Here is a 25409-nt window from a genome sequence, read left to right on the forward strand (position 1 = left end):
TATGCGACCACCAAAAACATCAGCAAGCAGTGACATTGAAATGCGAGCTGCATGCGCGGTTGCACCATCTTGTTGAAAATAACAGTTCAGTATTTCAGTTGACATAAGTTCTCCTATGAATGGGTGCAGAATATCACTGCAGTATCGTTGTGCATTTTGTGTTTCGTTGAAAAATATGGGACCTACAATCCGACGTCTAGAAACTGCAATCCAAACTCCTATTTTCACAGAATGAAGTGGTTCCTCATGAATACACAACAGATTTGCAGTACTCCATTTACGAGAATTTTGCGAGTTCATGTACCCGGATAAATGAAACCACGCCTCATCAGTGAAAAACGTTTCATTAAGTTTTTTTTGAACTATTGACAATAATGCAGTCTCTTACCGTTATCTGTATTTTCCAGTTCTGACACGACGGTCACTTTGTATGAGAAAAGCTCTATTTCTTTCTTTACAGCTGTGTGGGCCGTTCCGAACTTACATCGATTTCCTGGACGAGTTTTCTTGCTGACAAGTTCTGACTCGCGGACATTTTATCGGAAATATCGAGTAGTTTATCCTCAGACAAAACGCTATGACGACCACTTCTCGGTGCATCTGTCACTGAACCCGTACTTCGAAATTTGTTAATCAAATATCGCACAGTATGGTGATGTGGGAGTGTTGTCTCCGGGAAAGCTGAATTAAATATTTGACGAACGGAAACCGTGCATTTATCACCAGCTTTGAGCACTTGTTCGACTAAAACCACACGTTCGTCAATGGTTGGCATTTTAGCAGTGACAAAAACGAAACAAGCGAACAACGGAACTAAACCTAAGCGTTCACGTCAACTCGTAACGACACACACCAAACATACTACTGACGCTGGCTGAGATAAACGAAACAGTGGACCGAGCGAGGTGGCGCAGTGGTTAGACACTGGACTCGCATTCGGGAGGACGACGGTTCAATCCCGCGTCCGGCCATCCTGATTTAGGTTTTCCGTGATTTCCCTAAATCACTCCAGGCAAATGCCGGGATGGTTCCTTTAAAAAAAAGGGCACGGCCGACTTCCTTCCCCGTCCTTCCCTAATCCGATGAGACCGATGACCTCGCTGTCTGGTCTCCTTCCTCAAAACCAACCAACCAATCAACGAACAGTGGAATGTTGGGAGAGTCCACTTCAAGGGAAGTAACGCAGGCAGGCGAACAATCATACGGCACTCCGGAAAGACTTTTTGTACGCCGCGTACTGTCCTCAAGAAACTGAAGAAACGACTTCAGCGTGTGCGTTGCAACAAAGATGCAAATGAACTTATACTTCTCCCCCATGACAAACTGGGCTTCGCGCAAGTCTACGGACCCGAGAGTAGCTCACAAAACTTTGCTGAAGTGTTCTTCCTCATCCACCCTACAGTCAGTAGACCAGTAGAGTGGTACTTGAGACCATACAGACCCTCCCAGTAAGGTAGCGTAAGGCCGTCGCATTGAACGGAGGTTGCGTTGAAAAATAGGCTTTTGTAGCCAAAAGTGTGTCGAATAATATCATACACTCCTGGAAATTGAAATAAGAACACCGTGAATTCATTGTCCCAGGAAGGGGAAACGGTCGTGCGGTAGCGTTCTCGCTTCCCACGCCCGGGTTCCCGGGTTCGATTCCCGGCGGGGTCAGGGATTTTCTCTGCCTCGTGATGGCTGGGTGTTGTGTGCTGTCCTTAGGTTAGTTAGGTTTAAGTAGTTCTAAGTTCTAGGGGACTGATGACCATAGCTGTTAAGTCCCATAGTACTCAGAGCCATTTTTGAAGGGGAAACTTTATTGACACATTCCTGGGGTCAGATACATCACATGATCACACTGACAGAACCACAGGCACATAGACACAGGCAACAGAGCATGCACAATGTCGGCGCTAGTACAGTGTATATCCACCTTTCGCAGCAATGCAGGCTGCTATTCTCCCATGGAGACGATCGTAGAGATGCTGGATGTAGTCCGGTGGAACGGCTTGCCATGCCATTTCAACCTGGCGCCTCAGTTGGACCAGCGTTCGTGCTGGACGTGCAGACCGCGTGAGACGACGCTTCATCCAGTCCCAAACATGCTCAATGGGGGACAGATCCGGAGATCTTGCTGGCCAGGGTAGTTGACTTACACCTTCTAGAGCACGTTGGGTGGCACGGGATACATGCGGACGTGCATTGTCCTGTTGGAACAGCAAGTTCCCTTGCCGGTCTAGGAATGGTAGAACGATGGGTTCGATGACGGTTTGGATGTACCGTGCACTATTCAGTGTCCCCTCGACGATCACCAGTGGTGTACGGCCAGTGTAGGAGATCGCTCCCCACACCATGATGCCGGGTGTTGGCCCTGTGTGCCTCGGTCGTATGCAGTCCTGATTGTGGCGCTCACCTGCACGGCGCCAAACACGCATACGACCATCATTGGCACCAAGGCAGAAGCGACTCTCATCGCTGAAGACGACACGTCTCCATTCGTCCCTCCATTCACGCCTGTCGCGACACCACTGGAGGCGGGCTGCACGATGTTGGGGCGTGAGCGGAAGACGGCCTAACGGTGTGCGGGACCGTAGCCCAGCTTCATGGAGACGGTTGCGAATGGTCCTCGCCGATACCCCAGGAGCAACAGTGTCCCTAATGTGCTGGGAAGTGGCGGTGCGGTCCCCTACGGCACTGCGTAGGATCCTACGGTCTTGGCGTGCATCCGTGCGTCGCTGCGGTCCGGTCCCAGGTCGACGGGCACGTGCACCTTCCGCCGACCACTGGCGACAACATCGATGTACTGTGGAGACCTCACGCCCCACGTGTTGAGCAATTCGGCGGTACGTCCACCCGGCCTCCCGCATGCCCACTATACGCCCTCGCTCAAAGTCCGTCAACTGCACATACGGTTCACGTCCACGCTGTCGCGGCATGCTACCAGTGTTAAAGACTGCGATGGAGCTCCGTATGCCACGGCAAACTGGCTGACACTGACGGCGGCGGTGCACAAATGCTGCGCAGCTAGCGCCATTCGACGGCCAACACCGCGGTTCCTGGTGTGTCCGCTGTGCCGTGCGTGTGATCATTGCCTGTACAGCCCTCTCGCAGTGTCCGGAGCAAGTATGGTGGGTCTGACACACCGGTGTCAATGTGTTCTTTTTTCCATTTCCAGGAGTGTATATTGAAATCCTGAATGAAACGAAGTTGCTTTCTTCAAAAAGGCGATGCATTACTTAGCGAACGCTTGTGTAAAAGAAGCCTTCTAAACAAATAAACACGGTCTGTACAGGTCTTGAAGGCCCAGCGGTACCGACCGACCGCCGTGTCATCCTTAAGCCCACAGGCGTCACTGGATGCGGATACGGACCGGCATGTGGTCAGCACACCGCTCTGCCGGCCGTTTGTCACTCTTCGTGATAGGTGCCACTACTTCTCAATCAAGTAGCTCCTCAGTTTGCCTGACATGGGCTGAGTACACCCCACTTGCCAACAGCACTTGGCGGACCAGACAGTCACCCATCACAATGCTAGCCCAGCGCGACAGCGCTTAACTTCAGTGGTCTGACGGGAACTGTGCCGAGCCAAGTGAACAAAAAGACCTGCGAAATGAGAAATTTCTGTGAGTTATGCGCCTGTTGTGTGACGAGGCGCCTAACAGAAGGCCATGAAGGACATCTCCTCTGAAGAAAAAATTTAAAGCCGCATCTTCAGTCGGAAGGTCATGGGGACGTCTTCTCTTACTCTGAAGAGGTTAGTGTGTGTGATGTGCATCCTCAAGATGTAATGATAAAGTCTGAAGTGTATTGTGCTATACCCAGGAAATTAAAGAAACGGCTTCAGGGTGTTCGTCGCCACAAAAATGCGAACTTCTCCTTCTTCATGTTAATACAAGGTCTCACTCAAGTCTATGCACTCGAGAGGACCTTACTAAACTTCATTAGACTGTTATTCCTTATCGATCCTACAGCCAAGGCTTCGCACTTTCCGATTTCCATCTGTTTGGCCCAATGAAGAATCCACTCCAAGGAAAGCTGTACGTGGATGATGGGGAGTTTATTGATGCATCAAGACGTTGGCTCCAACGTCGACCAGTAGAGTGGTGCCGTGCAGGCATACAGACCTTGGCAGTAACGCATTGCTATTCCTCAAGTTATAGAATTTTTGCTTTTATGCTTTTAGACTGTATATTGCTAATTCACATCGTTTTATTTTTGACACTGGCTCATAATTTTATAATTTTAAATTTTTTCATTTTTATTTGCTTATATGACTGGCATATAACTTGAGGAATAGCAATGCCTTAAAAAAAATTGGCACATGTAATCTACATATCAACTTCATAGATAATATTTCATATATACGGACAACTACTTCTTATCGTATTTGTGCAGCATGTAGTATACATGTCAGCTACAGATTATTGTAGCTTACTGTTTTCGTTTCAATAAAGACAAGTTGCTGCTCAATAATACATCGTCTGACGCCACAGTCTTTTCCATTCCACTTTGCAACAACTTCGTAGGAAAGAAGCCTGCTGCCACATCTTTGCATCGGCGTCTGTCCTCACCATGGCAACCACTAGTTCGACTATCGACTTTACAACAACTTCAGTGAAAAAAGCCTGCTGCTTCATCTTTGCAACGGCGTCTAACTTCACCATAGCAACCAGTGGTTCCAAATGGTTCACTGACAGGCCTTGAGAGGGCAATCCATGTACTGACAAACCGAAATTCATTTTCCTACATATTTAAATATTTTTAACGCTTCTTAATTGACAATAGCTGTTTAATAAGCTAAGTTTAGTGTGTATTTATTTCTAATTCTTGACCATGTTCTTTTAACTAAGAAATTTTAAATTGTAATTCGACTTATAACTCATTGGTTAATAATGACATCATGCAGTCAGAAGTGGGTGGAGCCTCCATTATATATAGTAAGACGTGCACTTGTTTCTCCAGTAGTGATTCTCCAACAGAAAGAGGTTCCTACTCAATGGTAATTCAACGTTTTATAGCTTTATAACTTTATGTATTTTCTTTAATGTATGTAGCCCTCTAATTAGAGCTTTGTATACAACTTGTAGGTCTGAAGATGACCACAGTAGTGGTCGAAACCGGTCACCTTGTTAAATAAATCGTGATAAAGACTGTTTTAATAGTAATTATTTATAGGACTGTTAAGATTTTTAAAAGTATCGGGGAATCCGATTTTTCTACATTTAGAAGAATATCATTATCGGCTCTCGAAAAGCCGAAAGAAAATGCCTATAAAAATATCAGCTGCACATTGTAAATATACTGCCACTTTTACAGCTATATATTTCAAATTGTTCAAATGGCTCTAAGCTCTATGGGACTTAACATCTGAGATCATCAGTCCCCTAGACTTAGAACTACTTAAACCTAACTAACCTAAGGACTACACACACATCCATGCCCAAGGCAGGATTCGAACCTGCGACCGCAGCAGCAGTGCGGTTCTGGACTGAAGCGCCTAGAACCACTCGGTCACAACGGCCTGCGACCGTAGCAGAAGTGCGGTTCTGGACTGAAGCGCCCAGAACCACTCGGTCACAGCGGCCGGCCTGTATATTTCAATATTATTAGATATTCTGTACCTCAACAATCTAGCAGCCTCCTTATCCCCCATGTAGCGAGAACTGAAAGGAAAGCTAAGCACGTTCTCGCTTCGTGATAACCACTTGGCTAACAATTGTATTGTTGTTGTTGTGGTCTTCAGTCCTGAGACTGGTTTGATGCAGCTCTCTATGCTACTCTATCCTGTGCAAGCTTCTTCATCTCCCAGTACCTACTGCAACCTACATCCTTCTGAATCTGCTTAGTGTATTCATCTCTTGGTCTCCCTCTACGATTTTTACCCTCCACGCTGCCCTCTAATACTAAATTGGTGATCCCTTGATGCCTCATAACATGTCCTACCAACTGATCCCTTCTTCTGGTCAAGTTGTGCCACAAACTCCTCTTCTCCCAAATCCAATACTTCCTCATTAGTTATGTGATCTACCCATCTAATCTTCAGCATTATTCTGTAGCACCACATTTCGAAAGCTTCTATTCTCTTCTTGTTCAAACTATTTACCGTCCATGTTTCGCTTCCATACATGGCTATACTCCATACAAATACTTTCAGAAATGACTTCCTGACACTTAAATCTATACTCGGCTGTTAACAAATTTCTCTTCTTCAGAAACGCTTTCCCTGCCATTGCCAGTGTACATTTTATATCCTCTCTACTTGGACCATCATCAGTTATTTTGCTCTCCAAATAGCAAAACTCCTTTACTACTTTAAATGTCTCATTTCCTAATCTAATACACTCAACATCACCCGACTTAATTCGACTACATTCCATTATCCTCGTTTTCCTTTTGTTGATGTTCATCTTATATCCTCCTTTCAACACACTGTCCATTCCGTTCAACTGCTCTTCCAAGTCCTTTGCTGTCCCTCACAGAATTACAATGTCATCGGCGAACCTCAAAGTTTTTATTTCTTCTCCATGGATTTTAATACCTACTCCAAATTTTTCTTTTGTTTCCTTTACTGCTTGCTCAATATACAGATTGAATAACATCGGGGAGAGGCTACAACCCTGTCTTACTCCCTTCCCAACCACTGCTTCCCTTTCATGTCCCTCGACTCTTAGAACTGCCATCTGGTTTCTGTACAAATTGTAAATAGCCTTTCGTTCCCTGTATTTTACCCCTGCCACCTTTAGAATTTGAAAGAGAGTATTCCAGTCAACATTGTCAAAAGCTCTCTCTAAGTCTACAAATGCTAGAAACGTAGGTTTGCCTTTCCTTAATCTTTCTTCTAAGATAAGTCGTAATGTCAGTATTGCCTCACGTGTTCCAGTATTTCTACGGAATCCAAACTGATCTTCCCCGAGGTCGGCTTCTACTAGTTTTTCCATTCGTCTGTAAAAAATTCGTGTTAGTATTTTGCAGCTGTGGCTTATTAAACTGATTGTTCGGTAATTTTCACATCTGTCAACACCTGCATGTAAATGGCGCAATGAAGAGCGTCCGATGGGTTCGTCGTTCGGTTTCGTCACAGATCGGAGTTGCCCGGAATACTTCGTGTCGACTTCCATGTTTCTTCATTTCTGCCAACGCCAGCGACTCAGCAGTTGTAGTGTCAAAATTGGGTGGTGAAGCTAAACGTTGCAGGTTCTGTTGGTGGCGCCGAACGACGACCACGTCAGCAATTTCCCTCGCACGTCTGCGTCCACTGCAAAGGCCAATATCGTCATTTAGATTTTTTTTCATGATTTTCAGGAGCTGTTTTTGAAGAATTCCGACGTGAAGAAATAACACAGCAATTGCGTTAAAAATTGTTTTTAACGCAACTGGTGTGCTGTTTCTTCACACTGTAAATCTTGAAATTTCCTGGCAGATTAAAACTGTGTGCCCGACCGAGACTCGAACTCGGGATCTTTGCCATTCGCGGGCAAGCGCTCTACAGTTTTAATCTGCCTGGAAGATTCATATCAGCGCACACTCCGCTGCAGAGTGAAAATCTCATTCTGGAAACATCCCCCAGGCTGTAGCTAAGCCATGACTCCGCTATATCCTTTCTTTCAGGAGTGCTAGTTCTGCATGGTTCGCAGGAGAGCTTCTGTAAAGTTTGGAAGGTAGGAGACGGATACTGGCAGAAGTAAAGCTGTGAGTACCGGGTGTGAGTCGTGCTTCGGTACCTGAGATGGTAGAGCACTTGCACGCGAAAGGCAAAGGTCCCGAGTTCGAGTCTCGGTCGGGCACACAGTTTTAATCTGCCAGAAAGTTTCATATCAGCGCACACTCCGCTGCAGAGTGAAAATCTCATACTGTAAATCTTGTTATTCCATTCACACCGCCACCCTCCCAGTACAGTTGATGCTCTCCTTTTATGTCAAATATACTTGCTTCACACAGTCAAAGAGAAAGATTGGACGTGATGAAAGCTCAAAAAGTAGTAAGACTTGAAACTTCCTGGCAGATTAAAACTGTGTGCCCGACCGAGACTCGAACTCGGGACCTTTGCCTTTCGCGGGCAAGTGCTCTACCATCTGAGTTACCGAAGCACGACTCACGCCCGGTACTCACAGCTCTACTTCTGCCAGTACCTCGTCTCCTACATCCTTTCTTTCAGGAGTGCTAGTTCTGCAAGGTTCGCAGGAGAGCTTCTGTAAAGTTTGGAAGGTAGGAGACGAGGTACTGGCAGAAGTAAAGCTGTGAGTACCGGGCGTGAGTCGTGCTTCGGTAACTCAGATGGTAGAGCACTTGCCCGCGAAAGGCAAAGGTCGCGAGTTCGAGTCTCGGTCGGTGCACACAGTTTTAATCTGACAGGAAGCTTCATATCAGCGCACACTCCGCTGCAGAGTGAAAATCTCATTCTGAGTAGTAAGACATCATTCATACAGTGAAAGTAAAATTACATTCTACTACAATTTCTAAGAGAAAAAATATTTACCGAAAATTGCCAAAAAATATTGTATAGAGTAAAAATATCGGCACTCGATACTGGCATTTAGATATCGATATATTGAGAAAATATACGGCACAAATACACGTATCAGAAAAAGTTTTGCATCACCTCGGTTCCGTGAGTTCCGGAACCTCAGAAAATTGGAATAAAGTTCAACATAAACATCATTTGCATCCTTTTTATTGCTCATGAGAACCAGACATTCGTTATTGTACCACCATACAGCAAGACCATCAGAGGTGGTGGTCCAGATTGCTGTACTCGCCGGTACCTCTAATATCCAATAGCACGTCCTCTTGCATTGATTGAAGCCTGTATTCGTCGTGGCATGCTATCCACAAGTTCATCAAGACACTGTTGGTCGAGATTGTCCCACTCCTCAACGGCGATTCTGCGTAGATCCCTCAGAGTGGTTGGTGGGTCACGTCGTCCATAAACAGCCCTTTTCAATCTGTGCCAGGTATGTTCGATAGGGTTCATGTCTGGAGAACATGCTGGCCACTCTAGCCGATTGATGTCGTTATGCTGAAGGAAGTTATTCACAAGATGTGCGCGATGGGGGCGCGAATTGTCGTCCATGAAGACGAATGTTTCGCCAATATGCTGCCGATATGGTTGCATTATCCGTCGGAGGATGGCATTCACGTATCGTACAGCCGTTACGGCGCCTCCCGTGACCACCAGCGGCGTACGTCGGCCCCACATAATGCCACCCCAAAACAGCAGGGAACCTCCACCTTGCTGCACTCGCTGGACAGTGTGTATAAGGCATTCAACCTGACCGGGTTGCCTCCAAATACGTCTCCAACGATTGTCTGGTTGAAGGCATATGCGACACCCATCGGCGAAGAGAACGTGATGCCAATCCTGACCGATCCATTCGGCATGTTGTTTTGCCCATCTGTGCAAGGTGTAGTGGTCGCAAAGATGGATCTCGCCACGAACGTCGGGAGTGAAGTTGCGCATCATGCAGCCTATTGCACAGAGTTTGAGTCGTAACACGACGTCCTGTGGCTACACGAAAAGCATTATTCAACATGGTGGCGTTGCTGTCAGGATTCCTCCGAGCCATAATCCATAGGTAGCAGTAGCCCTTAGGCGGCTTGAGCGAGACATATCACCGACAGTTCCTTTTTCTCTGTGTCTGCTTCATGTCCAAACAACGTTTGGTTCATTCCGAGACACCTGGACACTTCCTTCTTGAGAGCCCTTCCTGGCACAAAGTAACAATGTGGACGCGATCGAACCGCGGCATTGACCGTCTAGCCATGGTTGTAGTGCCAAAACGAGCCGTATACTTCCTTCCTGGTGGAATGCCTGGGATTGATCGGCTGTCGGACCCCCTCCGCTGATGCATGGTTGTTTACATCTCTGGACGGGTTTAGTGACATCTCTCAACAGTCAAAGGGTATGTGTCTGCCGGCCGCTGTGGTCGGGCGGTTCAAGGCGCTTCACTCCGGAGCCGAGCTGCTGCTACGGTCGCAGGTTCGAATCCTGCCTCGGGCATGGATGTGTGTGCTTAGGTTAGTTAGGTTTAAGTGATTCTAAGTTCTAGAGGACTGATGACCTCTTAAATCCATTTCAACCATTTTTGGTTTGTGTCTGTGACACAATATCCACACTCAACGTCTGTCTTCATGAGTTCTGGGAACCCGGGTGATGCAAAACTTTTTTTGAGGTATGTATAACGGTATATTCCGGAACAAATAGCGATATATCGATATTTTATCAACAGCGCGTGGCAAAGATTAACAATTAAATCTTTCCGTGCAAGCTCTGATTTCTCGTATTTTATTACGATGATCGTTTCTCGCTATGTACGTGGGAGCCAACAAAATATTTTCCTATTCGGAGGAGAAAGTTGCTTCAAAAAAATGGTTCGAATGGTTCTGAGCACTATGGGACTTAACAGCTGAGGTCATCAGTCCCCTAGAACTTAGAAATACTTAAAGCTAACTAACCTAAGGACATCACACACATCCATGGCCGAGGCAGGATTCGAACCTGCGACCGTAGCGGTGTCGCGGTTCCAGACTGAAGAACTGCTCGGCCACACCGGCCGGCAGAAAGTTGGCGTTTGCAATTTCGTGAAAAGACACATTGAATGAATTAAGCCAAGTCTTTTGGTCCTAAGCCTGAGGATTTACGTGACGTAGTGGATTTAGTTTCACGGCCGTCTATTTCAGAAGACTTTCCTCACGCTGGTTGTATGTGATGACGCTTACAGTTTCTCTCTGGTGTGAGCGGCAGGGGCTGTTAGCTGTTAGAGCAACGCTATGAGAGAGCCTTAGGTTGCTGCGAAGATATGCGGGAAGTGTAGTTGCTCGTAGATAACAGGCGAACATCTCAACAGGCCGCCAAGCGCAAACTGTGGAGGGAACGCATGTGCGGGCATGTGGCGAGTAAACTTCCTGCCGCTGCCGCCAGTCCGTCGCAGCCGTGACGCTTCTGGTGGAGATTTACGGGGGACCTGTCCCCGTACACCATGATCCTGTGTAAACCTGCATTCCTGCGCGACACTCAGTTTGTAAGCCGGCGCACAAAATATTAGCCACTCGCTTAAAGAAGCGCACGCCGGTCGCTTTGGACCGCTGTAGCTGGTACAGTATCGGCACTGGGCGGTTACGTCACCCTCCCCCGCTGCGTAGGAGTAGCGAAGTGGCGTGTGTGTGGGCGTGTGTGAGCCAGTACGCAATTGTAAGATGTGTTGATATCTCCTGTACATCATAAATAATTGCTGTTGCTCACTAATGTCAATCATGAAGTCTACAGTGAAAACTTGATAGTCTACTGCCAGCTCCATTGTAAACTTAATTTTACTGTAGAGTGACTTCAAATGTTGGAAAAATTTATTTAATAGCCTACATCTACATCTACGTTATTACTCTGCTATTCACAATAAAGTCCCTGGCAGAGGTTCAGTGAACCACGTTCATGCTGTCTCTCTACCGTTCCACTCTCGATCGGCTCGCGGGAAAAACGAGCACTTAAATTTTTCTGTGCGACTCCTGATTCCTCTTATTTTATCGTGATGATCATTTCTCCCTATGTAGGTGGGTGCCAGCAGAATGTCTTCGCGATCGGAGGAGAAAACTGATGATTGAAATTTCATGAGAAGAACCCGTCGCAACTAAAAACGCGTTTGTTTTAATGATTGCCACTCCAATTCACGTATCATGTTGGTGGCACTGTCTCCCCTATGTTTCTGGCAGTTATCTCCCATATTTCACGATTATACAAAACTAACTGCCCTTGTTTGAACTTTTTCGATGTCATCCGTCAGACCCACCTGATGCGGATCCCGCACCGTACAGCAGTACTCCTGAATAGGGCCGACAAGCGTAGTGTACGCAGTCTCTTTAGTAGACCTGTTACACCTTCTAAGTGTTCTGCCAGTGTATCGGAGTCTTTGGTTTGCTCTATCCACAACATTATACAGGGCTATTACAAATGATTGAAGCGATTTCATAAATTCACTGTAGCTCCATTCATTGTCATATGGTCGCGACACTCTACAGATACGTAGAAAAACTCATATAGTTTTGTTCGGCTGAAGCCGCACTTCAGGTTTCTGCCGCCATAGCGCTCGAGAGCGCAGTGAGACAAAATGGCGAAAGGAGCCGAGAAAGCGTATGTCGTGCTCGAAATGCCCTCACATCAGTCAGCCCGTGGAAGTCGACGAATAAAGCAAGCAGGGAGCTAAACGTACCACAGCCGACGGTTTGGAAAATCTTACGGAAAAGGCTAAAGCAGAAGCCTTACCGTTTACAATTGCTACAAGCCCTGACAGCCGATGACAAAGTCAAACGCTTTGAATTTTCGGCGCGGTTGCAACAGCTCGTGGAAGAGGATGCGTTCAGTGCGAAACTTGTTTTCAGTGATGAAGCAACATTTTTTTCTTAATGGTGAAGTGAACAGACACAATGTGCGAATTTGGGCGGTAGAGAATCCTCACGCATTCGTGCAGCAAATTCGCAATTCACCGAAAGTTAACGTGTTTAGTGCAATCACACGGTTTAAAGTTTACGACCCCTTTTTCTTCTGCGAAAAAAACGTTACAGGACACGTGTATCTGGACATGCTGGAAAATTGGCTCATGCCACAACTGGAGACCGACAGCACCGACTTCATCTTTCAACAGGATGGTGCTCCACCGCACTTCCATCATGATGTTCGGCATTTCTTAAACAGGAGATTGGAAAACCGATGGATCGGTCATGGTGGAGATCACGATCAGCAATTCGTGTCATGGCCTCCACGCTCTCCCGACTTAACCCCGTGCGATTTCTTTCTGTGGGGTTATGTGAAAGATTCAGTGTTTAAACCTCCTCCACCAAGAAACGTGCCAGAACTGCGAGCTCGCATCAACGATGCTTTCGAACTCATTGATGGGGACATGCTGCGCCGAGTGTGGGAGGAACTTGATTATCGGCTTAATGTCTGCCGAATCACTAAAGGGGCACATATCGAAGATTTGTGAATGCCTAAGAAAACTTTTTGAGTTTTTATATGTGTGTGCAAAGCATTGTGAAAATATCTCAAATAATAAAGTTATTGTAGGGCTGTGAAATCGCTTCAATCATTTGTAATAACGCTGTATATGTGATCGTTTCAGTTTAGGTTATTTGTAATTGTAATCCTTAAGTATTTAGTTGAATTTAGAGCCTTAAAATTTGTGTGACTTATCGAGTAATCGATATTTAGCGGATTTCTTTAGGTACTCATGTGAATAACTTCACACTTTTCCTTATACAGGGTCAATTGCCACTTTTCGCACCATACAGATATCTCATCTAAATCATTTTGCAAGTCGTTTTGATCATCTGATGACTTTACAAGACGGTAAATGACAGCATCGTCTAAGAGAACTACTCAGATTGTCTCCTGTGTCGTTAATATTGATCAGGAAGAATAGAGGGCGTATAGCACTTCCCTGGGGAGCGCCGGATATTAATTCTGTTTTACTCTATGTCTTTCCGTTCATTACTGGGAACTCTGACCTTTATAACAGGAAATCACTAATCCAGTCGCACAACTGAGGCGATATTCCATAGGCACACAGGTTAGAAGACGCTTGTGAGGAACGGTGTCGAAAGCCTTTTGGAAATCTAAAAATATGGAATCAATATGACATCCCCTGTCGATAGCACTAATTACTTTATGAATATAAAGAGTTAGTTGTGTTTCGCGAGAACGATATTTTCTGAATCCGTGCCGACTGTGTGTCAATAAATCGTTTTCTTCGAGGTACTTCATAATGTTTGAACACAGTATATGTTCCAAAACCCTACTGCAAATCGACGTTAGTGATATGGGCCTGTAATTCAGCGGATGACTCCTACTTCCCTTTTTCAGTATCGAGCAATTTTCCAGACTTTAGGTACGGAACTTTCTGTGAGCGAGCGGTTGTATATAATTGCTAAATATGGAGCAATTGTATCAGCATACTCTGAAAGGAACCTTGTAAGTAGGCTGTTTAGATTTTTATATTGGTAACACCACATAGCGCTCTATATGAAAATCACTGGCTGTGCTGTGTGCAGTCTGTGGCTGGTTTGCATTGTTGCAACATTCGCTATTGTAGTGTTGGGCAGTTGGATGTCAACAGCGCGTAGCGTTGCGCAGTTGGAGGTGAGCCGCCAGCAGTGGTGGATGTGGGGAGAGAGGTGGCGGAGTTTTGAGAGCGGCTGATCTGGACATGTGTCCATCAGAGACAGTAAAATTTGTAAGACTGGATGCCATGAACTGATATGTATATATTATGACTTTTGAATACTATTAAGGTAAATACATTGTTCTCTATCAAAATCTTTCATTTGCTAACTATGCCTATCAGTAGTTAGAGCCTTCAGTAGTTAGAATCTTTCATTTAGCTGGCAGTATTGGCGCTCGCTGTATTGCAGTAGTTCGAGTAACGAAGATTTTCGTGAGGTAAGTGATTGATGAAAGGTATAGGTTATTGTCAGTCAGGGCCATTCTTTTGTAGGGATTATTGAAAGTCAGATTGCGTTGCACTAAAAACATTGTGTGTCAGTTTAGTGTTGATCAGAATAAGTAAAGAGAGAAATGTCTGAGTACGATCAATTTTTCTCAGCTGTTTGAAAAGCAAATAACGTAAGGGGTTTATCAACACAATCATTGATACATTTTTCTAAGGGGACGTTTCAGCCTGACTGGTATACAATCTTCCCGGGTTCGATTCCCGGCGGGGTCAGGGATTTTCTCTGCCTCGTGATGACTGGGTGTTGTGTGATGTCCTTAGGTTAGTTAGGTTTAAGTAGTTCTAAGTTCTAGGGGACTGATGACCAAAGATGTTAAGTCCCATAGTGCTCAGAGCCATTTGAACCAGTTTTTTTTTTGCTATACAATCTGGACCGGAGGCCTTGCCCTTATTAAGTTGTTTAAGCTGATTTGTTACACCGAGGATATCTACTTCTATGATTCTCATCTTCGCAGTTGTTCTTGATTGTAATTCAGAAATATTTACTTCGTCTTCTTTGGTGAAGGAGTTTCGGAAAACCGCGTTTAATAACTCTGTTATAGTGGCATTGTCATCAGTGACTTTACCGTTGTTATCGCGCAGTGAAGGTATTGATTGCGCCTTGCCACTGGTGCGCTTTTTGTGTGACTATAATCTCTTTGGGTTCTCTGCCAGATTCCGAGACAGTTCCGTTGTGAAAGCATCTCGCATTGAAGTACGTGCTATATTTCTAACTTCGGCTAAACTTTGCAAATATTGAGGATTTTGTTGTTGTTGTTGTTGTTGTTGTGGTCTTCAGTCCTGAGACTGGTTTGATGCAGCTCTCCATGCTACTCTATCCTGTGCAAGCTTCTTCATCTCCCAGTACCTACTGCAACCTACATCCTTCTGAATCTGCTTAGTGTATTCAACTCTTGGTCTCCCCCTACGATTTTTACCCTCCACGCTGCCCTCCAATACTAAATTGGTGATCCCTTGATGCCTCAGAACATGTCCTACCAACCGATCCCTTCTTCTGGTCAAGTTGTGCCACAAACTTCTCTTGTCCCCAATCCTATTCAATACTTCCTCATTAGTTATGTGATCTACCCATCTAATCTTCAGTATTCTACTGTAGCACCACATTTCGAAAGCTTCTATTCTCTTCTTGTCCAAACTATTTACCGTCCATGTTTCACTTCCATACATGGCTACACTCCATACAAATACTTTCAGAAATGACTTCCTGACACTTAAATCTATACTCGATGTTAACATATTTCTCTTCTTCAGAAACGCTTTCCTTGCCATTGCCAGTCTACATTTTATATCCTCTCTACTTCGACCGTCATCAGTTATTTTGCTCCCCAAATAGCAAAACTCCTTTACTACTTTGTCTCATTTCCTAATCTAATACCCTCAACATCACCCGACTTAATTCGACTACATTCCATTATCGTCGTTTTGCTTTTGTTGATGTTCATCTTATATCCTCCCTTCAAGACACCATCCATTCCGTTCAACTGCTCTTCCAAGTCCTTTGCTGTCTCTGACAGAATTACAATGTCATCGGCGAACCTCGAAGTTTTTATTTCTTCTCCATGGATTTAATACCTACTCCGAATTTTTCTTTTGTTTCCTTTACTGCTTGCTCAATATACAGATTGAATAGCATCGGGGAGAGGCTACAACCCTGTCTTACTCCATTCCCAACCACTGCTTCCCTTTCATGCCCCTCGACTCTTATAACTGCCATCTGGTTTGTATACAAATTGTAAATAGCCTTTCGCTCCCTGTATTTTACCCCTGCCACCTTTAGAATTTGAAAGAGAGTATTCCAGTCAACATTGTCAAAAGCTTTCTCTAAGTCTACAAATGCTAGAAACATAGGTTTGCCTTTCCTTATTCTTTCTTTTAACATAAGTCGTAAGGTCAGTATTGCCTCACGTGTTCCAGTATTTCTACGGAATCCAAACTGATGTTCCCCGAGGTCGGCTTCTACTAGTTTTTCCAGTCGTCTGTAAAGAATTCGTGTTACTATTTTGCAGCTGTGGCTTATTAAACTGATTGTTCGGTAATTTTCACATCTGTCCACACCTGCTTTCTTTGGGATTGGAATTATTATATTCTTCTTGAAGTCTGAGGGTATTTCGCCTGTTTCATACATCTTGCTCACCAGATGGTAGAGTTTTGTCAGGACTGGCTCTCCCAAGGCCGTCAGTAGTTCCAATGGAATGTTGTCTACTCTGGGGGCCTTGTTTCGACTCAGGTCTTTCAGTGCTCTGTCAAACTCTTCACGCAGTATCGTATCTCCCATTTCATCTTCATCTACATCCTCTTCCATTTCCATAATATTGTCCCCAAGAACTTCGCCCTTGTATAGACCCTCTATATACTCCTTCCACCTTTCTGCTTTCCCTTCTTTGCTTAGAACTGGGTTTCCATCTGAGCTCTAGATGTTCATACAAGTGGTTCTCTTATCTCCAAAGGTCTCTTTAATTTTCCTGTAGGCAGTATCTATCTTACCCCTAGTGAGATAAGCCTCTAAACCCTCTACATCCTTACATTTGTCCTCTAGCCATGCCTGGTTAGCCATTTTGCACTTCCTGTCAATCTCATTTTGTGTTCTTTTAAATTTGGCATGCTTTTTTCGTTGCTTCTGCAACAGAGATCTGACCAGTTTTCTGTAGCATGGGGGATCAGTTCAACCACTTATTAATTTATGCGGTATATATGTCTCAATTCCCGTCGATATTATTTCTCTGAAATCATTCCACATCTTGTCAACGCTTACGTGATCAGATCAGAAGGAGTGGAGACTGTCTCTTAAAAGCCGTTTAAGAGCATTTTTATCAACTTTTTAAATAGATGTACTTTGCGTTTCTTTTTGATGGTTGTAGGTGTTACGGTATTCAGCCTAGCAGCAACTGCCTTGTGGTCGCTAGTCCCTGTATTTGTCATGATACTTACTATTTGTTCAGGATTTTTTTGTTGCTAAGAGGTTAAGTACGCTTTCGCAATTATTTTATATTCGAGTGGGCTCATGAACTAATTGATCAAGTTATTTTCTGAGAAAGCATTCAGTACAATTTCGGATGACGTTTTATGCCTGCCGCTGGCTAAACGTATAATTTTTGCAGCGTATCGAGGGTAGATTGAAGTTATTACTGACTATAATTGTATGAGTGGGGTATCTATTTGAAACGAGACTCAAGTTTTCTTTGAAACGTTCAGCAACTATGTCTTCTGAGTTGGGGGTCGGTAAAACGATCCAGTTAGTAGTTTAGTTCAATTGTCTAGTATAACCTCTATCCGTACTGCACCACTGGCCATTAAAATTGCTACACCACGATGATGACATGCTACAGATGCGAAATTTAACCAACAGGAAGACGATGCTGTGAGATGCAAATGATTAGCTTTTCAGAGCATTCACACAAGGTCGGCGCCGGTGGCGACACCTACAACGTGCTGATATGAGGAAAGATTCCAACCGACTTCTCATACACAAGCAGCAGTCGACCGGCGTTGCCTGGTGAAACGTTGTTGTTATGCCTCGTGTAAGGAGGAGAAATGCGTACCATCACGTTTCCGACTTTGTCGGATTGTAGCCTATCGCGAATGCGGTTTATCGTATCGCGACATTGCTGCTCGCGTTGGTCGAGATCCAATGACTGTTAGCAGAATATGGAATCGGTGGGTTCAGGAGGGGAATACGGAACGCCGTGCTGGATCCCAACGGCCTCGTATCACTAGCAGTCGAGATGACAGGCATCTTATCCGCATAGCTGCAACAGATCGTGCAGCCACGTCTCGATCTCTGAGTCAACAGATGGGGACGTTTGCAAGACAACAACCATCTGCACGAACAGTTTGACTACGTTTGCAGCAGCATGGACTATCAGCTCGGAGACCGTGGCTGCGGTTACCCTTGACGCTGCATCACAGACAGGAGCGCCTTCGATGGTGTACTGAACGACGAACCTTGGTGCACGAATGGCAAAACATTTTTTCGGATGAATCCAGGTTCTGTTTACAGCATCATGATAGTGACATCCGTGTATGGCGACATCGCGGTGAACGCACACTGGAAGCGTGTATTCGTCATCGCGATACTGGCTTATCATCCGGCGTGATGCTATGGGGTGTCATTGGTTACGCGTTTCGGTCACCTCTTGTTCGCATTGATGGCACTTTGAACAGTGGACGTTACATTTCAGATGTGTTACGACCCGTGCCTCTACCTTTCATTTGATCCCTGCGAAACCCTACATTTCAGCAGGATAATGCACGACCGCATTTTGAAGGTCCTGTACGGGCCTTTCTGGATACAGAAAATGTTCGACTGCTGCCCTGGCCAGCACATTCTCCAGACCTCCTACCAATTGAAAATGTCTGGTCGATGGTGGCCGAGCAACTGGCTCGTCACAATACGCCAGTCACTAGTCTTGATGAACTGTGGTATCGTGTTGTATCTGCATGGACAGCTGTACCTGTACACGCCATCCAAGCTCTGTTTGACTCAATGCCCAGGCGTATCAAGGCCGTCATTACGGCCAGAGGTGGTTGATCTGGGTACTGATTTCTCAGGATCTATGCACCCAAATTGCGCGAAAATGTAATCACATGTCAGTTCTAGTATAATATATTTGTCCAATGAATACCTGTCTACCATCTGCATTTCTTCTTGGTGTAGCAATTTTAATGGCCAGTAGTGTATGTTTTTAATGTAAAGTACCATAATGATGGTTTAAGTGCTTTTTAACATTTTATGGATTCCTGAGGTAAGAAGAATCCAAACTCCGTTTGCTCATTCCTCCATGATTTTTTATTGTACAAGCATGAAGACTTCAAGAATATTAGGAAAATATTTCGGTTCTGATGCTGCAGGAAGACAAAACAAAACCTTTGGTATGACTGCTTTTTGCACATGATTAGCAAAAACACTTGGAAAACGAGTATCACACATTTTCCCAGAACATGCCCATTCATGTAGTTAGTGTGACTGGAATTTTGGCATTTATGGAAAAAGTTGAAGAAGAGGGAAACTGTACAGTCAAAGGAACAGTATGCCCTAGTCCTTAAACAATGCAGGAAGAAACCGGAGCCATTTCAATCCACTGACGGACGTGAGCTTATTTAAGATTGGAAGAAAAGATTAATGGACCTCTTCTCGTCAAAGCCACAGGGGAAATTTCCTTTTCAGTGGCTCTCATTTGTGAGAATGCACTTTGGCAGTGATGGCACAGTCGAAGCTTCAGAAGCACATTTTAAGGTATTGATATCCTTTAAGTTCGTTAAGATATCAACAAGACTCCCTGAAGATATTTCGTTTTTTGTCAGTGATAGAGAAACCAACTCCAGCAGCAGAAAAGTTGTGGGACGTTCAAGACCTGTTGCTTTTCCTTCTTGATACAATAAAACTCTGCCGGCCGAAGTGGCCGTGCGGTTAAAGGCGCTGCAGTCTGGAACCGCAGGACCGCTACGGTCGCAGGTTCGGATCCTGCCTCGGGCATGGATGTTTGTGATGTCCTTAGGTTAGTTAGGTTTAACTACACTCCTGGAAATTGAAATAAGAACACCGTGAATTCATTGTCCCAGGAAGGGGAAACTTTATTGACACATTCCTGGGGTCACATACATCACATGATCACACTGACAGAACCACAGGCACATAGACACAGGCAACAGAGCATGCACAATGTCGGCACTAGTACAGTGTATATCCACCTTTCGCAGCAATGCAGGCTGCTATTCTCCCATGGAGACGATCGTAGAGATGCTGGATGTAGTCCTGTGGAACGGCTTGCCATGCCATTTCCACCTGGCGCCTCAGTTGGACCAGCGTTCGTGCTGGACGTGCAGACCGCGTGAGACGACGCTTCATCCAGTCCCAAACATGCTCAATGGGGGACAGATCCGGAGATCTTGCTGGCCAGGGTAGTTGACTTACACCTTCTAGAGCACGTTGGGTGGCACGGGATACATGCGGACGTGCATTGTCCTGTTGGAACAGCAAGTTCCCTTGTCGGTCTAGGAATGGTAGAACGATGGGTTCGATGACGGTTTGGATGTACCGTGCACTATTCAGTGTCCCCTCGACGATCACCAGTGGTGTACGGCCAGTGTAGGAGATCGCTCCCCACACCATGATGCCGGGTGTTGGCCCTGTGTGCCTCGGTCGTATGCAGTCCTGATTGTGGCGCTCACCTGCACGGCGCTCACCTGCACGGCGCATACGACCATCATTGGCACCAAGGCTGAAGCGACTCTCATCGCTGAAGACGACACGTCTCCATTCGTCCCTCCATTCACGCCTGTCGCGACACCACTGGAGGCGGGCTGCACGATGTTGGGGCGTGAGCGGAAGACGGCCTAACGGTGTGCGGGACCGTAGCCCAGCTTCATGGAGACGGTTGCGAATGGTCCTCGCCGATACCCCAGGAGCAACAGTGTCCCTAATTTGCTGGGAAGTGGCGGTGCGGTCCCCTACGGCACTGCGTAGGATCCTACGGTCTTGGCGTGCATCCGTGCGTCGCTGCGGTCCGGTCCCAGGTCGACGGGCACGTGCACCTTCCGCCGACCACTGGCGACAACATCGATGTACTGTGGAGACCTCACGCCCCACGTATTGAGCAATTCGGCGGTACGTCCACCCGGCCTCCCGCATGCCCACTATACGCCCTCGTTCAAAGTCCGTCAACTGCACATACGGTTCACGTCCACGCTGTCGCGGCATGCTACCAGTGTTAAAGACTGCGATGGAGCTCCGTATGCCACGGCAAACTGGCTGACACTGACGGCGGCGGTGCACAAATGCTGCGCAGCTAGCGCCATTCGACGGCCAACACCGCGGTTCCTGGTGTGTCCGCTGTGCCGTGCGTGTGATCATTGCTTGTACAGCCCTCTCGCAGTGTCCGGAGCAAGTATGGTGGGTCTGACACACCGGTGTCAATGTGTTCTTTTTTCCATTTCCAGGAGTGTAGTTCTAAGTTCTAGGGGACTAATGACCTCAGCAGTTGAGTCCCATAGTGCTCAGAGCCATTTGAACCAATAAAACTCTGGTATAGAGAACTTCTAGAGAGAGAAAACAGTGGAGAAGCTATCCATCCTGAACAGGAACGTAAACTATGTTGGTCATGATCACATATTTCTTGTTGATGTACTATTTAACTGGATAATAAAATAATAAAAGCAATATTTGAACTCAGTTTTGTAGAGATATCATGGTCTGATGGAAAAAGGGCATAAGCCGCTCGTTATACTGTATTTTCGATAAAATATCACAAATAGAAGAAATATCTTCAGTTGTAGGGAATGATTCTGTAACTTCCTGGCAGATTAAAACTGTATGCCGGACCGAGACTCGAACTCGGGACCTTTGCCTTTCGCGGGCAACTGCTCTACCAACTAAGCTACCCAAGCACGACTCACGCCCCGTCCTCACAGCTCGCAGGAGGGCTCCTGTGAAGGTAGGAGACGAGGTACTGGCGGAAATAAAGCTGTGAGGACGGGGCGTGAGTCGTGCTTGGGTAGCTCAGTTGGTAGAGCACTTGCCCGCGAAAGGCAAAGGTCCCGAGTTCGAGTCTCGGTCGGGCGCACAGTTTTAATCTGCCAGGAAGTTTCATATCAGCGCACACTCCGCTGCAGAGTGAAAATCTCATTCTGGAAACATCCCCCAGGCTGTGGCTTAGCCATATCTCCGCAGTATCCTTTCTTTCAGGAGTGCTAGTTCTGTAGAGCACTTGCCCGCGAAAGGCAAAGGTCCCGTGTTCGAGGCTCGGTCGGGCACACAGTTTTAATCTGTCAGGGAGTTTCATATCAGCGCAAACACCGCAGCAGAGTGAAAATCTCATTCTGGAAACATCCCCCAGGCTGTGGCTAAGCCATGTCTCCGCAGTATCCTTTCTTTCAGGAGTGGTAGTTCTGTAGAGCACTTGCCCGCAAAAGGCAAAGGTCCCGAGTTCGAGTCTCGGTCGGGCACACAGTTTTAATCTGCCAGGAAGTTTCATATCAGCGCACACTCCGCTGCAGAGTGAAAATCTCATTCTGGAAACATCCCCCAGGCTGTGGCTTAGCCATATGTAGAGCACTTGCCCGCGAAAGGCAAAGGTCCCGTGTTCGAGGCTCGGTCGGGCACACAGTTTTAATCTGTCAGGGAGTTTCATATCAGCGCACACACCGCAGCAGAGTGAAAATCTCATTCTGGAAACATCCCCCAGGCTGTGGCTAAGCCATGTCTCCGTAGTATCCTTTCTTTCAGGATTGCTAGTTCTGTAGAGCACTTGCCCGCGAAAGGCAAAGGTCCCGAGTTCGAGTCTCGGTCGGGCACACAGTTTTAATCTGCCAGGAAGTTTCATATCAGCGCACACTCCGCTGCAGAGTGAAAATCTCATGCTGGAACGATTCTGTATATTAAAAATGTGGGCTAAGGCAAAATTATTACGAAATATCATTGTTTTTCAGTAAGATATAAATACATGAATCTTCAACTCACTTTTACCGGAAATGCATTTTTCGGACTTAGGCCTACAGGCCATCAAACTCCTCAATTGATATTTGACTTCTCGTTTAGAAATAAAAAAAGTACATGAAAATTTTTAAGAAAATATTTCGTTACATTAAAAAAATTTAATGCCAAATATTTGGAAATTGCTATATGTGGTAGGGGATGAAAGTTGCGATTGAAATATATCCACACGAACGCAAAAGGCATGGTTAAAAAAATTTGGCACTCCAGTTACCAGAATCGCTTTTTGGTCAGAAGCACATCGGGAAAAGACCATGCTTATGTGGGCATAATTAGCGTGAAATACGTAGAAGGTGTTGCACTTTGTGAACAGCATAAAAATTCGATTAAATAAAAACGAAACAAAAAGTCTCTGCAGGTCATATGTAAGCGAAGTGGTAGGCGCTAAAGTACTTTATATATATATTTTTTATTGTTGTTGGAAACAAAACCTTGACTGGGAATTCAGGTAGCTTAACAATAAACTGGCTGGGATCATTAGGATACAGGCTATGAGAGACACCTCTACAGCTGCTAGACCTGTGAGGCCGGTACCTTCAATAGCATTATTTCATCTGTGAATGGATAGTATTTCAAAATTGCTGCCTATTCAGATTCCTTAGTTCTATCTTACTCCTAAGCCAAAGGGGTATCTGTTGAGAGGCCAGACAAACGTGTGGTTCCTGAAGAGGGGCAGCAGCCTTTTCAGTAGTTGCAGGGGCAACAGTCTGGATGATTGAATGATCTGGCCTTTTAACATCAACCAACACTACAAATGGATGATAGCGAAGGGCAGCAGAATGGATGATTGACGGATCTGGATTTGTAACACTAACCAAAACGGCCTTGCTGTGCTGGTACTGCGAACGGCTGAAAGCAAGGGGAAACTACAGCCGTAATTCTTCCCACGGGCATGCAGCTTTACTGTATGGTTAAATGATGATGGCGTCCTCTTCGGTAAAATATTCCGGAGGTAAAATAGTTCCCCGGGCGGGGACTACTTAAGAGGACGTCGTTATCAGGAAAAAGAAAACTGGCGTTCTGCGGATCGCAGCGTGCAGTGTCAGAACCCTTAATCGGGCAGGTAGGTTAGAAAATTTAAAAAGGGAAATGGATAGGTTACAGTTAGATATAGTGGGAATTAGTGAAGTTCGGTGGCAGGAGGAACAAGACTTTTGGTCAGGCGAATACAGGGTTATAAATACAAAATCAAATAGGGGTAATGCAGGAGTAAGTTTAATAATGAATAAAAAATAGGAGCGCGGATAACCTACTACGAAGCGCATAATAAACGCATTGTTGTAGCCAAGGTAAACACGAACCCAAAGCCTACCACAGTAGTACAAGAGTATACGCCAACTAGCTCCACAAATGATGAAGAGATTGATGTAATGTACAATGCGATAAAAGAAATTATTCAGATAGTGAAGGGAGACGAAAATTTAATAGTCATGTGTGACTGGAATTCGATAGTAGGAAAAGGAAGAGAAGGAAAAGTAGTATGTTAATATGGACTGGGGGTAAGGAATGAAAGAGAGAGCCGTCTGGTAGAATTTTGCACAGAGTATAACTTAATCATAGCTAACACTTGGTTTAAGAATCGTGAAAGAAGGTTGTGTACGTGGAAGATCCCTGGAGACGCTGGAAGGTATGAAATAGATTATGTAATGGTAAGACAGAGATTTAGGAACCAGGTTATAAATTCTAAAACATTTCTGGGGGCAGATGTGGACACTGACCACAATTTATTGGCTATGAATTGTAGATTAAAACTAAAGAAACTGGAAAAAGGTAGGAATTTAAGGAGGTGGGACCTGGATAAACTGAACCAGAGGTTGTACAGAGTTTCAGAGAGAGAGAGAGAGAGAGAGAGAGAGAGAGAGAGAGAGAGAGAGAGCATTAGGGAATGATTGACAAGAACAGGGGAAAGAAACACAGTAGAAGAAGAACAGGTAGCTTTGAGAGATGAAATAGTGAAGGCAGCAGAGGATCAAGTACGTAAAAAGAGGAGGGCTAGTAGAAATCCTTGGGTAACAGAAGAGATATTAAATTTAATTGATGAAAGGGGAAAATATTGAAATGAAATAAATGAAGCAGACGAAAAGGAATACAAAAGTCTAAAAAATGAGATCGACTGGTAGATCAAAATGTTCAAATGTGTGTGAATTTCTAAGGGACCAAACTGCTGACGTCATCGGTCTCTAGACTTACACACTACTTAAACTAACTTATGTTAAGAACAATACACATCCATGACCGAGGGAGAACTCGAACCTCCGGTGGGAGCGGCCGCGCAATTCGTAACATGGCGTTTCAAACCGAGCGGGCACTCCGCGCAAGGACAGAAAGTGCAAAATGACTAAGCAGGGATGGCTAGAGGACAAATAGAATTATGTAGAGGCATATCTCACTAAGGTTTAGATAGATACTGCCTAAAGAGACCTTTGGAGAAAAGAGAACCACCTGTAT

The 25409-nt window shown here is 45.4% G+C and overlaps 1 non-coding gene across 1 annotated transcript; it reads right to left on the bottom strand.

The window, feature by feature from the left end:
* Window positions 1-21782: 21782 nt before the first annotated feature.
* Window positions 21783-21857, bottom strand: Trnas-cga (transfer RNA serine (anticodon CGA)). The gene has a single exon. It is a non-coding gene; the product is annotated as a tRNA-Ser (tRNA).
* Window positions 21858-25409: the final 3552 nt, after the last annotated feature.

Source organism: Schistocerca cancellata, chromosome 11, assembly GCF_023864275.1.
Source record: "Schistocerca cancellata isolate TAMUIC-IGC-003103 chromosome 11, iqSchCanc2.1, whole genome shotgun sequence".
In the NCBI taxonomy this organism is placed as follows: Eukaryota; Metazoa; Arthropoda; class Insecta; order Orthoptera; family Acrididae; genus Schistocerca; species Schistocerca cancellata.